At 34.6% G+C, this 17,268-nt stretch overlaps 1 pseudogene; it reads right to left on the minus strand.

Moving 5' to 3' along the window:
- Positions 1 to 11,697: 11,697 nt before the first annotated feature.
- Positions 11,698 to 12,009, minus strand: LOC149544164 (putative 2' cyclic ADP-D-ribose synthase BdTIR pseudogene; annotated as a pseudogene).
- Positions 12,010 to 17,268: the final 5,259 nt, after the last annotated feature.

Here is a 17,268-nt window from a genome sequence, read left to right on the forward strand (position 1 = left end):
CCAATTTACCCCATGGGTGAATGATTGGATGAGTGCTACCTAATTTCAATTCTTGAGCCTCTTTACCTTCCTTCGTTACCAAATCCGTCATCTTCTTCAGGAGCATGTCCTCGTCACTGAGATATCCAACAGTAAAGGAAACATAATAAACTTTAGATTTTAAGATATCGATTTAAAAAGTCCGTGAGCCTGAAAATGACGAAGGAAACATGCAAAGAATGTATCAACAAGAACTTGGGTTAACTGCCTTGATTGGTGTAATCGGTACTTACTCTTTGCTATTGATGATATGACCCGCACAAAATGAAGCATGGCGAAGTGCTTCCTTCCACTCCTCCAGATTCTCTGGGTTATATCTACCCTTGTCTTGGTGCCGCCCAAATGCCTTACCATAGCTTCCCTTTCCAATATATCTTGATTCATACAAAAAGACATGGTAATAAATGGGAACAAACTTACGGCCTTCTCTTCCGCTAATCAATGAAAGCTCTCGCAAACACCACTTGGACGTTGCATAGTCCTCTAAAAATATAGCTATGTTAAGCTAGGTACTCTTTATTACTTGTTCCAGTAAACTAGGAAAGTGACCCCCCCACTTAAGCTCTTCTGAATCAAGAAAAACCTTCAGTCCCATTCCTGTGAGCATTTTATAGATAGTTTTGGCGAGTGTACGTCTGACATCAGGACCCCAATGGTTAATAAATACATCATACTTAACCTTTCTCACAAGCATTATCGATCCACCTGAACTAGATGTAGTTGTTGCAAATTCTTCTCCCTATTTTTGGATGCTTGAACTAGTCTTAGCTGATCCTACAAATTCTTGACACATTTTTCCCTCTTTCGCTACCCACTCTGTACTTGTCTTCAACAGCATGTCTTCATCCCTGGACACATTTCACAACAAAGAAAATAGAGTAAACGTCACAAGTTATATGGATAACTGAAGTCTATGAGCCTCAAGATAAAAGAATGAATCGATTAGTAAACGCTGAGTGCATCTGGTCGAGAGATTGGTACTTAGTACTTACTCCTTGCTCTCAACGACCGGACCTACATAATGTGAAACGCTGTAAAGCCCTTTCCTCCAATCCTCCAATTTCTCAGAGTCGCGTTCAAGCTTGTTTTGGTCAAATGCGTAGCCTCCTTTTACATAGCGTACATCATCAGTCTTAACACGCCAGAGAATAGGAACAATTTTAGTGCCTAATTTACCCCTGTTGTGCATGGATGACAGCTCTTCTAAGCACCGGTCGGATTGTGCATAGCCCTCTGAAAATATTGGAATGTAAAGCCAGACACTCTTAAAAGCTGCTTCTACTTCTTCATCCCACAAATCGAGCTCTTCCAAATTCAGAAAAACCTTCAGTCCCAATGCATCAAGCTCTTTATAAATTGCTACGCCTAGAGGATGTTTAAAATGATTGACAAATACATCATAACGCGGGAAATCTTTCACAGGCATCGTGGATGCACAAGAAGCAGATGTGGATGATGGAAATTCTTCAGCGTGTTGGCAATTTAACGGAACACCACTGTGCGAGTTAGAAGAAGATGCCATGAAATTAGATTTAAGCGAACATGACAAAGGTTGAAAAAAGGGGCATTCAAAGAGAAAAGGAGTGGGTGCATATAAAAGAGCAGAAGAGGGATAAGTAATGAGAAGTAAATGTGGGACTAAACGTGTAGACTGCGTGTACTCGCTGAGGTAACCCCGCAGAAGAAACGAAGAAACGAAGAAGCATGACAGAGACTGACTAAAAGAGTTAGAGTGACTAGTTGAGGACAGCTGAAGTTTTAGAGTGACTAGTTGAGGACAACTGAAGTTTTATTTGACTTTTCGTACTCCTTTGGCCTTCTTCCAACTTTGATATTGTGGTTCCACCAGAATTAAATGTAGATGGGGCAATTTCTTCGAGCTCTTGGCCACTGCTAGTGTTGGAAGTAGATGCCATGAATAAGATTTGATGAAACAAGACAATAGAAATAGAAGTGAAGGACAAAACTAGAAGGGTTGTTCATCTTCTTGTTGAGATAAGATGGACCAAATAAAAAATTTGAGGTAAAATAAACGCGCGAAAGAAGTGCTCTAGTTGTAATGTGGAGTCGAACGCGTCGATTGCGTGGCTACCAACCTTAATTGGGAAGGAAACCGCATGGGAGAAACGCGGAAGCATCTCCGAACAGAAGCAGAAGGCACAGAAGAATTTTTGTCTGTGGAATCCAATTTCGTAGTTGTTGGTGTCTCACCTGTTGTTCCACCGAATTTAGGGAAAACATCTAATTACCGAGTGGCTAAATGAAAATGCGTTTGCTAAATTATTCTGATTGTGTATTTTTTTATTTTAAGAAAATAATTATTTTAGTATCTTTAAACTTTAGTTAAATCAAGTGCAAATACGTTGCTTCATAGACAACCTTTTATACATAACTACATATTCGTTGGGTACATTAAAAATTTCATCGAAGTGGGAAAAAAAGAACTCAATTTTGGCGTCGTCTACCTAGCCCGATTGTTCGGGATGGGCTGGATGCGTGACCCTCCATGCCATGCCATTGCATCATCCACGGGCTCCAGTTGCACTTTGTCCAAGTGAGTGGCCGTCACACGGTAAAGGCATGAAGAGATGTGGGCGTGTGGGATGTTTTTTCAAATAAAGGTTAAAAATAAAAGTTCACACTTAGTAAAATTTTATAAAAATGATCATAACTTAAATAAAAATATAGTTAACTGTCTATGGTGAAAAATCTAATTTAAAAAAAAAAACTAAATGGACCTAAAATAAATTTTTTTAGTGTTAATCATAAAATTTATCATTTATTTTCCTTTAACAAAGATTTTTTAAATGAAGTAATATAATAGAGTTAGTAATATAATGAAACAATTATAGAGTGATATTAACTTTATTAATTAATTAATTTTAAAATTCTAATTCAATAGACTCATTATTAAAATCTAAGAAATAAAATAAATATTTAATATTTCATAAGAAAATATTATTTTGTTACAAATTTAATAAGGAAAATAATATTTAACATAAAAATTGAAGGAAATATCATTTGACAAAATTTAATATTTAACATTCAATTCTAAACAACACTTTAAGTTATAAATAATAATACATATATAAAAAACAATAAGATAATAAGATTTTGAATTAGTTTAGTTAAAAATGAAAGTCTACATACATCTAATTAGATAAATATTTTATTATGATATATTTTTTAAAATTTTATTAATCTAAGCATTTTATTTTTTACTAAATTAATTTATATATTAATATTTTAATCTTTTATAATTCTAACAATTTTAAAAATATTAATTAGTAAATCGAGATTATATATATATATACACTAAAAAAATCTATATAAGTTTAACTATAAATCTAACTTAATTTTTATTATGATATACTAAAAAAAATATTATTTATAGTAACTAAAAATATAATATATTTATGTAGAGTTAAAATGTAAATGTAACTTTTAAATATAGTATTATTAAACACTATTTAATTTAAAATATTAATAACTCTAATTAAAAATAAATCTAGCTATTAATAAATCGAACTATTAATAAATTTAACTTAACCAAAATTGAATCAAACATAAAAACAAGCATTATGAATAAATAAATAAATGTTTGTGCTTCCAATGCAAATGCACTTGGATGATGGGGCCAACAGTTGCCATGCCATGCCATGGATGAGTGATGTCATCTATCCAGTTCCCATTTCGTAGTTGTTGGTGTCTCGCTTGTTTTTCCACCGAATTTAGGGAAAACATCTAATTACATCTAATTACCGAGTGGCTAAATGAAAACGCGTTTGCTAAATTATTCTGATTGTGGATTTTTTTATTTTAAGAAAATAATTATTTCAATATCTTTAAACTTTAGTCAAATCAAGTGCAAATACATTGCTTCATAGACAACCTTTTATAGATAACTACATATTCGTTGGGTACATTAAAAATTTCATCGAAGTGGGAAAAAAAGAACTCAATTTCGGCGTTGTCTACCCAGCCCGATCGTTCGAGATGGGCTGGATGCACGCCCCTCCATGCCATGCCATGGTATCATCCGCGGGGCCCAGTTGCACTTTGTCCAAGCAAGTGGTCGTCACACGGTAAAGGCATTAAGAGATGTCGACATGTGGGATGTTTTTTCAAATAAAGGTTCATAAATTTATTCTCTTTTTAGTGTCAAAATAGTGAATAATATTTTGTATATATATATGTGATTAGTTATAAATAAATCAAACTATTAATAAATTTAACTTAACCAAAATTGAATCAAACATATGAAACAAGCACTATGAATAAAGAAATAAATGTTTGTCCTTCCAATGCAAATGCACTTGGAAAATGGGGCCGACAATTGCCATGCCATGCCATGGATGAGTGACGTCATCTATCTAGCCCCACGATTATGGATAGAGCGGCATCATCTATCACTCTATTATCGCTTCATTATATTACTTTATTTATATCACTTCATTTAAAAAATCTTTGTTAAAGGAAAATAAATGATAAATTTTATGATTAACACTAAAAAATTCTTTTAAGTCCATTTAGTTTTTTTTTATTAGATTTCTCACCATAGACACTTAATTATATTTTTATTTAATTTATGATATTTTTTTTCAAATTTTACCAAGTGCAAACTTTTATTTTTAACTAGATTAATTTGAAAACTTATTATCTAATTAATATTGTATATTATAGTTATGTCAAATTATATTAAACTAATACATATTCATTTAAATTTACTAGCATTAATGAAAATTAAATTTAATTAACATGAAAATTAAAATATAGATTTATTATGTAAATGATAATATGTATTAAACAAATAAATCTACTTATGTATTGAATATCTTAATGATATATATTAAACGTAAACAATATAAAATAATAATAAATATACATAATAAACATTATTAGTTCGATAAAATAATAAAATAATAAATATTAAAACTAAACATTTAAAATTTATAACTAATCACATGCACATATACAAAATATTAACTATTTTGAACCTTTATTTGAAAAAACATTCCACACATCTCTTCATGGCTTTACTATCTAATAGCCACTCGCTTATAGAAAGTGCAACGGGGGTCCGTAGATGCAATTGCATGGCATGGCATGGAGGGGCACACATACAACCCATCCTGAACGATGGGGCTGGATAGACGACACCGTTGCATAATTCCTAAGCAACCTTGAAGTGGGCACCTTAAGTAGGAGAAGAGAGGAGACCCCCTACTACTAGTTTTGTCATAGATACTTTTTAATTATTATTTTTAAAAATTCAAGAAAATGATGACGTGTAGATAATGCATGTTCATTTACTAATAGTTGATCATTTTTTAGCTTTCTTGGTTGCTGATTGTTTTATTTTTTAATTGAGTTGGACATGTTAATAATTTTTGAGTTCTAAGCCTAGATTATTTATTATATATTTACTATTATTTATTATTCAATTACTATTATCTACGAAGTTAGCCCGAAAGGTTATATGAATCTAAGCTTTGACCTTGGCATCAAATGATACATCTTCCTAAACTTGGGTTGGTGTTGACAAAAACTACATAATTGCTGAAGGGGCCAAAGGGATGATGATCGAGAGGAGGAGAGATGCTAAGATAAAGAAGAGGGACATGGAGAGGATAGGAGAGGGAGGGGAATTTAGAGAAAGAGGAATCCAATCTTTTTCCATCTTTTTCCCTTTGTTGTTTTGTACCATCGAATCCAATTTCATGGCATCATCTTCAAACAATAGCAGAAGTTTTCTGCATGTTGCAGAATCTGCACCATCCGATGTATTTATTAGTCACGCCAAACATATGCTGGCTGGACTCATGATCTCTGAAAAGCTTAAATACGCAGCCATGCAAATGAAGGTTTTTCTGAATTAAGAAGAGCATCAATTGCTGGATCAACAAGTAAAAACAACAATCGATTGTGCTTCCCTGCATTTTTTCATATTTTCAAAGGAGCATGCTCAATCACACCGGTGTTTGGAAGAGTTGGAATTCATACACAGAAGAAGGAAAATTAGTAGAATTGTTCCCATCTTCTACCAAGTTAAGCCTGAAGATGTACGATATTTGAAAGGAGAGTATTTTAACGCATTTGAGCGATACAAAAGAGAAGGCAAATACAACTCAAAAAAGCTTTCCAAGTGGAAGAAAGTAAATTTTAGAGTTTCAGATTATATGGGGAGATAACGTGCCTGGTGTACTAGAAACAGTAATGAAAAGAGGAAAGGTTCATATAGCCCTATTTTCAATGAACTATGTAGAATCAAAGTGGTGCTTGTGAGAGCTGGCATTTATGAAATCCGAAACTTGTGCTCAGATTATTCCCATTTTCTATGGTGTACAACTTGAACATTTTCGATATACAAAAGGAGTTTTTGGGGATGCCTTTCAACGACTTAAAGAGAAGGGTAGATTCACCTCAAAGAAGCTTTGGAAGTCGAAGGAAACACTCTTTGGCACTTCACAGCATCTCAGTCCAATCCTTCATAGCAAGGATTGAGCATCAGTCCCTAATTATTCATTTCTTATCAATTACATAGTTAAACTCTTATAAGATAATGTTTAGTTGTTTGATTTTTTTCTTGTATTTCGTATTATGTGTAATCAAAACTCTTAAAGTCTAATGTTTATTTTTTCACTTTTTTTTGTTATATATGTGGAGAGATGAGGATATGCTGCTCAAGAATATTCCATCTATATGTACAGGATTTGTAAAACTAAATGAAAGGTTGCAGACTACTCAGCATAAAGGGAGCTCTATTTTAAAACTTCTTTCATCATTATTCAATTTTTAAATGTATGTACTTTAAATTGTATTTATTATATTATATTATTATGCGATAGGTTAATCTCTAGACAAAATTTATTAAAGAAAAAATAAAGCCAAACTTTTCCTTTCCAGATTCACAAATTTATAGTAATTTTTTCTCAAATTTTTTGTTGTTTTCGGCTACAAACTATGCAGATCATGAAGATCAAATGCTGATTTTTTTTGAAAATCCATGATGTTTTCAATTTTTTGAAACTTGGTCAACTATACAGTTTGTAAAGAGGATAGTTGCGGCCTATTACTTTTTTCCTCAATACAAATGCATGTTCTGTTGATGAACAATCAAGAACTTCATTCTTATGGAAATGTTTCTAGAATGATTATTCAATTTTAGATTTATTCTATTATATCAATTCAAATGCTAAATGTAAATGATGGTTTTTGAGTGCATAATGATATCAAATGAGAAAATGAATTGCATTAAATGTATTTATATTAGTCATCCTCTAAAGAAAAAAATCGGCATGAGTGCACATTATTTTGAACATTTAACTTTCAATATTTGTGGATCAATTCTATAAATCTAAGGTCAGTCCCTTAATGACAACATCGAAAATGGATCGATTTAAATTATATGCATGCATATAATCATTTGATAAATGTATAATTAATGCTACTTTATTGAGATATGAGTACATAAAGAAAATGTTGGGGGTTAATTAAATATGAAATATGTGTGACATTTGGGTAGATATTCCATTTGTCAATACATCTATTTATCAAGGGATTCTCCTTAGAACAAACACAGAAATAAATTGAAAATATAATTGGTATACAAAATTTATAATTTTTTTATCTTACCTCTTAGATGCATGTGAATCCTAGAATGATTATATGTCTAAAAATATGTAGCATTGACACAAAATGTATGCATAACATAAGAATTTGGATATGAAAGGATATAATCATTGCATACATATAAATTTAACGTAACCTACAATGTGTCGTCATGTAAATATACAACATATATGTCATACATATTCTCCAAGTTGAACTTAGAAAACAAAGAGAAAGTTAGCTTGTATGATAGGAACAAAGCAAAAGTAGATTCCATATGATTGAGGATGAAGGGTGTTGAGAAAAAAAAATGTTCATAAGGTCGAGTGAATTTGGAGAAAACGGATGGATCAATCGCCATAACATACAATCATGGATCATAATAAGGATATTCTAATTTAACTTAATAGTATCAAATTTTCACAAGCTATTAGTAAATATCAATATATGTTTGGATTCAATTGTATGTGTTTATTGGATTCTAACAGAACACCCAATCGAATCTAGAAATATATTGATATTTACTAATTTAATCTGTTATGAATTACATAAAAGAGAGTGCATAATGTCTTGGACCGTTATAATTAAAAGAGTGATAATATCTAAAAAGAACTTATTTGAATTAAGCAAAATTATTTTATTGTGAGCTTTACTTTTTCTAGAAGCTGAAGCATCTAAATTTTTTAATTATACTAAAAAAATTATAGTACATGTGCATGTAAATTTTGACAAACAAGTTGCAGTATATAACATAGCCTACTTAGAATGTACACAACACTCAAGTTCAATATTTATGGTTATTAAACATTAGTAAAAATAAGTAGTATCCACATCAACACCATCCTTTATCCTAGAATATGATAGTTATAATGAAGGAATATGAATGGTGTAATATATGAGCACTTTCACTAATATAAAGTCATCTCTCTTCCTTCTCTTTCTCCCCACACATCTATTAACATGATAAGAAATTAACCATAATTATATTTATTTGAAAATAAAATTTAACTAACATTGTCTAGATCATTCAATAACAAGAGCTCTTGGCGAGATGGAGTTCATGCCTTTGAGCTTGTCAATGATAAAAAAATTTTTTTTTTGAAAATATATATTTTCCAATTGGATTGTCAATTTTTATTAATCTATTATTTATTTAGTTATTAATTATTTTTTATTTAAATAAAGTCGATATTTCTTGTGAAATTTAAAAATTAATAAATTTGTAGAATAATTTTTTAACAAAATATTAGAATGAAAATGATTTCTTAAAATGAAATAATAGATTAAAAAATATTACTAAAAAATTCACATGTGTGCTCTTGTGAGAAAATTTGACTTGTGAATTTGGAATGGCTAAATAAGCAAGTCATATATCTATTTAACTATTGGTCCCTAAAATTGAATTGTCTTTAACCTCCCATGAATGAATAATAATTTACACCCATTTAACAAACATAAACACAAAATAGAAACGATGTACAAAATAGTTAAAATAAAACTCATAAAGGAAGACTTAGAATTTACTTATATTTTATGTATATTTCAGATAATTCTATTATTTTGAAAATTAAGAATTAAATTTATCACATACTAATTGAATGAGAATATAAAATTTGATCATTTATAACAAGGTCAAGGCATGCTTTCAATTTATTTAAAATAAATTTGAGCTTTTATTTCTTAATTAAAACTGCACAAATGTAGTCATTAGATTATATATCATCAAATAATTCAAAATATTTATAATTAACATCGTAGGCATTTCCTTACTTGAAGAGTGAGAGGCTAAAATTGTCATCCAATGGTTGGAAATAATGTAGGAGTAATGACTACCATTGAAGTCATCTCCAACGTTCATTAATTCTTACCTTCTTTCTTTATCATTTTGGAATGTGTATTTTCACCACTTTATAGGTGATCATGCTACAAGCTCATACCTTTCTCTATTAGCTCTATCTGTACGATTTGGTTTTGAGGACGAGGGATTTGTATAACTAGGATTTTTGCTCTAGTTAAGATGTGTAGTCTATGGAGAGTGATGATGGAGACCTTGAGGCAGTTGTGTGAGAGGATATAGTAGGAAAAAAACCCTAAAAAGCTCTATGTGATGGTTTCCCATGTGAATTTTACAAAGCTCTATGGGATAACATTTTTCCTTATATGCATCATGTATATACGAAGAAGCATACAATTCTCATTCCCTAGGCAATATTATTAATAAGGGTAATATAAAATTCATATCTAAAGCTAGTGATCATGAAGACATATGCAATTGTAGGCCCATCACTTTGTTGAATGTCTCTGACAAGATCATTGCCAAGGCTCTCTCCCTTAAAATCTAGCATCTGCTCCCATAGATTGTTCATCTTGAACAAATTAGTTCCATTAAATTATGATATATTCTAGATAATATTATTTTTGGTTTGGGAAGGTATGGAGTAGGCTCATTTGTCCAAACTATAGGCCTTGTTTCTTAAGATTGACTTTTCCAAAGCCTGTGATTGGACTGAATGGCCCTTCATTTTGGCCATGCTTCAAGCCCTTTCTGTAATCAGTTTAGATGCTTTTTGGTGATGCCTCTACTTGTATTACCATAAATGGCTAGCAATATGAAGCTTTCAGGATCTACAAATCTATCCATCGAGGTTTTCCTTTAGGGCATTCTATTTATGTTTTGGCGACCGAAGGGTTAGGCTATCTTCTTGCCAACACTATCTCTCAGGGTCTTGTGTGTGGCATAACTCTCCCAAATTCCTCTATGTAGCTTGTGAATGCCCATTTTGCAGATGCCTCCTTTCTCACCCTCCTGGAGGATGGAGATAATATTGCCAATGCTTTACAATACTTCAATACTTTTTGCCTTTCCTTTAGGTCTACTATTTAATTGAACAAAACCCTTTGCTATAGACAATCCTTCTTGTCAAGGCCTCAATTATTGTAGGGTTATGGGTGGAAATGAGTTTAGCATGGCAAAATCTTTCAATTTTTCGGCATTCCTTTCTCTTTTTAAGCTTGCCATGTGGAGTTATGGAATGTTTTCTTGGCACAAATTGAGAAGAAATTGGACTATTGGATTACCAAACCTCTCTCTCTTGCAAGAAAATTTTAGATTTATTCTAAAGTGTTGGCTACTACACATGTCTATTATTCATCATGTTTGGCTCCTTCCACAGCTTCATACCTCAAACTTGAATGCCTCCTAAGGGATTTCATCTGGACCTCTGATGTTGTGCATCATGAGTTTCATGGAGCTGCCTAGGACTTTTATGTCTACCCAAAGACTCCTATGCTCTTGGACTACTTTCCACTCGCAAATAGGGGATTTTCGTCTATGCTAACTGGGTCATTTGGGATCTCACTAGCAATGGGGCCTTGAAAATCTTATTGTGGTATTACATTTATTTGGGCACAGAAATGCCTTGAAAATTTACTAAATTGTCAGAAACCACAGCCTAAAGAAGCGTAGAAGCATCCAGAATCTACTGGACCACTAGTCAAATAACAATGTCTTATCCACAATTTTTGTGCACCTCTTGAAAGAACATCTAGAGAGTGGAGGGGAATTCATTGTGTCACATTACTCACTACTTTAATTTTTGTGTGGAATATATCAATTACTTGAATAGTTATTGTACAATTATTTACATTTAGAATTTTTTCCTCAATTCAGAGTCCTATACAACTCCATCTACATCGCTCACCAGGCGTTCTATGGCCACGGTGGTACTTCTCTAACCTCTATCCCCACACGATGAGAGATATGCTCGAGCATCATGTTTTCGTCCCTATAAATGCAAACACAACATTGAATAAGAATCTGGCTATAACAGTTGACTTTATTCTGGTAAAATATAAAAGAAAATTGCAGAGGATACATTGATAAATAAAAGGTCAAGCAATTAGTACTCACTCCTTGCTCTTAACGATGTGGCCAACATTAAATGACACATTGTAAAGTGCCTTCTTCCACTCCAAAATCTTTTTTGAGGCATATCTTCCCATCTCTACATGCTTATAAAATGCGTGAGCATAGACCCCTTTAGCATATCAGACATCCATGGGGTCAACATAGTAGAAAGTAGGAACAATTCTATTTCCTGTCTGTAGCATAAGTGTCAGCTCTGACAAACACCAAGGGGATTCTGCATAGTTCATGGAAAATATAGCAATATGAATTTTAGCACTCCTTATTGCTTCTTCTATTACACCAGCGATGTGATCCCCAAATCTAACCTCTTCTGAATCTAGAAACACCTTCAGTCCCATGTCCTTAGGCTTGTTATGGATAGCTAGGGCCAATGAACGCTTAACATCAGGACCGCCATGATTAATGTGTACGTCGTAATGAAGATCTCTCATAGGCCTTGCGTATATTTTACCACAAAGAAATGTTCATTATTGTTAGTTGGAAAGCTGTTATTTCTGACCCGAAAATAGCAGTAGTATGTATGGGTAGCTTGGATAGCTGTTTGTCATTATCTATGAATAGCAGTTGTATTTATGGGTGGTTTGGACAACTGTTTGTCCACTTGCCAAAAATTAGTAAATGGTTATTATTTACTAATTTTAGTGATTCCCTTTTGGAAACTTTGCAACCAATTCTATTATTGGCTGTCGAGTTGTCTTAATCTCAGCCGTTGGTTTGATTTAATCTCGGTCATTGGTTTACCAATAGGAGTAGTATAAAAAGGGGTCATTGGGTCATTTGGAGGAAGAAGTTTGGAGAAGCAGTTTGCAGTGTTAGCAAACAGTCTTGCAGTATTAGCAAGGGTGCAGTGTTAACGCAGGGATAGCAGTGAGGAATATCAGCGGGATAAATTAGGAGGTTGTCGGAGTTCTACCAGTGAGAGGCAAGGAATTTTTGTATCTCTTGATTTGCTGAAGTTTAATATAATTCCAAATCTATAGAACTAGTTTTCCCTTACGGGTTTTTCCATGGACAATTTGTCCGAAAATATTGTGTTGCGCATTTCTTTCCGTATTTTATAAGTGAAGTTGCAGTTGTGTTATTTTTCAATATTAGCTAGAAATTTGTTTTTAGTAGTTTAATAATCATTTATGATAGGAGATTAATAATCAGTGACTACAATAGTTTGATTTTTCACATGATATCAGAGCATTGTTAAGGGTAGAAGAGTTTTTCCCTAGGAAAGAAATTTTGATCTCTTTAGATTTATTATTGCTTTAAACCCTTGAGATGGCTTCAGTTGGTTTGAGAGATCAGGATAGATTGGATGGTGCCTCAAATTTTTGTGTCAGGAAGGCCATAATTTCTTTATTGTTGGAAGAGAATGGTATCAAGGATTATGCTACCAGTGGTGTACCTGTACCAACGGAGGCAACACAGCTTGCAACATATAGGAAGGACGATGCCAAAGCGAAAGGGATTATCCTTGATGGTGTCAAGGATCATATTGTTCCACATATCTCAGAGCTAGATACAGAAAAGAAGATGTGGGATGCCATTATAAATCTATACCAAAATGCTACCACCAATAAGAAGTTGATTCTTAGAGAGAAGCTAAAGAATACTTGGATGAATCAGGGAGAAGACGTCACAAGTTACCTCACCAGGCTCAGACTTGTCAAGGATGAGTTAACAGCTGTTGGATATAGCCCTAGTGATGACGAGCTAGTGAGAATAGCCCTAAATGGGTTTACTAAACAATGGAGTGTCTTTGTTCAAGTTGTCAGTGGATGAGATACTTTACCGAGTTGGGATCGACTATGGACTGATTTCACTCAGGAGGAGTTTAGACTAAGTCTTGTCAATGGGGCCAACAAGAGTTAGAAAAATGAGGTGGAACAAGAGAACGTTGCCCTAGCAGGTAAATGGAAAGCAAAGAAGGGATCTAGCAAAGGATCAAATTCACAAAGTGAAAAGAAGAAGAAGGACCTTTCTAAGGTCAAGTGCTTTAGATGTCACGAGTTTGGCCACTATGTCAGTGATTTCCCAAAGAGGAAAAAGGGTAAGAAGCAGGTGGCAGCTTCAGCAAGTGCAGAAGAACTCTCTAGTAGAATGGAAGATGAGTTTGCACTCATAGCTTGTATGGTTAGCTCAACCTCACAATGTTATTGGTATATAGATAGTGGAGCATCATTTCATATGCCAGGAGTTAGAGAGTACTTCTCCAGTTACAAGGAGGAGGACACCAACTTCCAAATTTCTATGGGAAACTTGTCCAAACTCAACCCTGTTGGGAAAGGGACTGTTCAATTTCAGAGGGAGAATGGAAAGATAATTCTTCTTCACAATGTGTTATATGTGTCAGGCTTAGGTATGAATTTAATTTTTGTATCTGTTCTTCAGGATAGGGGGTATAATGTACTCTTTAGAGGGACACATGTGTTGATTAAGCACAAGGATTGGAAATCACCCATAACTATTGGAGTTAGGAGTGGTCGCCTTTATAGATTGCAGTTTGATACTCCTAAGGCACTTATGAGCAATAGTAATCCTAGAGATCTTGGAGAGCTATGGCATAGGAGGATGGGCCATATTCATCATGGAGCACTTAGATTGCTTCGTGAGACCGTGACAGGTGTTCCAAAGGTGAGCACAGAGCATGACGATGTATGTAAGGGATGTGTGTTGGGGAATTTTGTGAAAGCATCTTTTCCAAGGAGTGACACCAGATCTAAGGGTGTTCTTGATCTAGTACATTCAAATGTTTATGAACCAATGTCGACGAAATCTCTCAGAGGATATGAGTACTATGTTACTTTTATTGATAATTTCTCTATAAAGACCTGGATATACTTCTTGAAGACTAAGGATGAGGTTTTCAGTTGATTCCAAGAGTTCAAAGCTCTTGTGGAGAACTCGACAAGAAAGAAGATAAAGGTTCTTCGGTCAGACAATGGAGGCAAGTACAAAGGAAATGTCTTCCAGGAGTTCTGCACCAGAGAAGGAATCAAGAGAGAATGGATTGTTCCTTACAATCCACAGTAGAATGGAGTTGCTGAGAGGAAGAACTATTCTATATCGGAGGCAGCAAGAGCTATGCTACATGACCAGGACATGCCCCATTACTTATGGGCAGAGGCGTGTAATACAACAGTCTACATTCAGAATAGAGTTCCACACAAGGTGCTAGGGAAGATGACACCAGAGGAGGCTTTCACAGGGAAGAAGCCAGATGTTAGTCACTTCAGGATATTTGGGAGTTTGGCATATTGTCATATTCTTGGAGATACACGTACAAAGTTAGATCAGACTGCAGAGAGGGGGTACTCTGTTGGGTACAGTGAGACCTCAAAGGCATATAGGATTTTCATCCCAGGGACTAAAAGAATTATTGTCAGACAGGATGTCAAGTTCATGGAGGACAAGGCATTCAGGAGATCAAGAGATTTGCCAGCAGATGATCAAAGTGAACAGCCAACAGAAGCTCCAAGACCAAGTCAAGGGTAGCAAAGCTCAAGTACAGTTACCAGTACGAGTGTAGACTCAGTTAGTGAAGAGTCATAGAGTATGGAGCAACGGGTGCAACAGGAAATGCATCTAGAAGACTTAGAGGTTGACATTTCATCCTCTACAGTTGACAACAGGAACCATGTGGTTCCAAATACACAAAGGGATACTCAGGAGTTTGTGGGAGCTCCTAGGAAGAGTACTAGACAGCGAAGACAACCAACCAAGTTCAATGACTATGTGGCATTAGTTAATCAGTTGGTAGATAGTGAGCCTTCTAGCTACCAGGAAGCTGTAGAACATCAGGTATGGTGAGATGCTATGGTTGAGGAATATTCTTCAATAATGCAGAATGATGTGTGGGAGGTAGTACCTAGACCAACAGATAGGGTTGTAGTTGGATCATGCTAGATCTATAAGATAAAGCATGGTGCAGATGGTAGCATCGAGAAATACAAGGCTAGGTTTGTGGCTAAGGGGTTATCTTAGAAGGAGGGAATAGACTATGAGGAGACATTTGCTCCAGTTGCCAGGTATACTTCTATACGAGTTGTAATCTCACTTGCAACACAGATGGGATGGAAAATCCATCAAATGGATGTCAAGACAGCATTCCTCAATGGTGAGTTGAAGGAGGAGGTATACATAGAACAACCAGAAGGCTTTGTAGCACACAGCAAAGACACCGACATGTGTAGATTGAAGAAAGCATTGTACGGACTCAAGCAGGCTCCTAGAGCATGGTATGAGCGCATTGATACATACTTGCAGAAAATGGGCTTTGTGAAGAGTGAAGCAGATGCTAACCTCTACTACTTGATGGTTAGGGGTGAGATTCTCATTCTTGTTCTTTATGTGGATGACCTATTTCTTATAGGTTCACTAGGGCTCATAGTGGATTGTAAGAGGAACCTTGCAGAAGAGTTCGAGACGAAGGATTTAGGACTTATGCACTAATTTCTAGGCATGAAAGTGTGGTAGACAGATGGGGAGATTTTCCTTGGTCAAGGGAAATATTGCATTGAAATCTTGAAGAAATTCAGGATGGAGGATTGCAAAGCCATGTCTACACCCATGGTCATGAATTGGAGGAAAGTAGATACAACTAAGGAGAAGGATTTAGATCCCACTTTATATAGACAGTTGATTGGTTTGCTTATGTATTTGGTCAACACTAGACCAGATATAGCATTTGTAGTAAACTCTCTTAGTCAGTTCATGGTTGAACCAAAGAGAATGCATTGGATAGTGGCTAAGCATGTGCTACGTTACTTGTGTGGTACAGCCGATTATGGGATCAGATATGTTCGAGGTGAAGGTATCAGGTTGATAGGCTATACTGACGCAGATTGGGCAGGAAATACAACAGAAAAAAGGAGCACTTCAGGGTGTTGTTTCAGCTTGCGATTAGGAGTTGTATCTTGGTTCAGCAAGAATGAGAAGTCTGTGGCTCTAAGTTTAGCAGAAGCAGAATACATAGCAGCTAGCATGGCGACATCTGAAGCTATATGGCTTCGAAATTTGTTAGTAGCCTTGTTTGGTCAAAAGGTTGAGACTACTGTGATACATTGTGACAATCAGAGTTGAATCAAGTTGTCTATGGAGAGTGATGATGGAGACCTTGAGGCAGTTGTGTGAGAGGATATAGTAGGAAAAAAAACCCTAAAAAGCTCAATGTGATGGTTTCCCATGTGAATTTTACAAAGCTCTATGGGATAACATTTTTCCTAATATGCATAAGGTATATATGAAGAAGCATACAATTCTCATTCCCTAGGAAACATTATTAATAAGGGTAATATCAAATTCATATCTAAAGCTAGTGATCATGAAGACATATGCAATTGTAGGCCCATCACTTTGTTGAATGTCTTTGACAAGATCATTGCCAAGGCTCTCTCCCTTAAAATCTAGCATCTTCTCCCATAGATTTTTCATCTTGAAAAAATTAGTTCCATTAAATTATGATATATTCTAGATAATATTTTTTTTTTTTGGGAAGGTATGGAGTAGGCTCATTTGTCCAAACTATAGGCCTTGTTTCTTAAGATTGATTTTTCCAAAGCCTATGATTGGATTGAATGGCCCTTCATTTTGGCCATGCTTCAAGCCCTGGGGTTTGGTACAGTCTTTCTGTAATCAGTTTAGATGCATTTTGGTGATGCCTCTACTTGTATTACCATAAATGGCCAGCAATATGAAGC

This window comes from Cupressus sempervirens, chromosome 8, assembly GCF_028749045.1.
Source record: "Cupressus sempervirens isolate cs-2001-9-10 chromosome 8, ASM2874904v1, whole genome shotgun sequence".
Taxonomy (NCBI): Eukaryota; Viridiplantae; Streptophyta; class Pinopsida; order Cupressales; family Cupressaceae; genus Cupressus; species Cupressus sempervirens.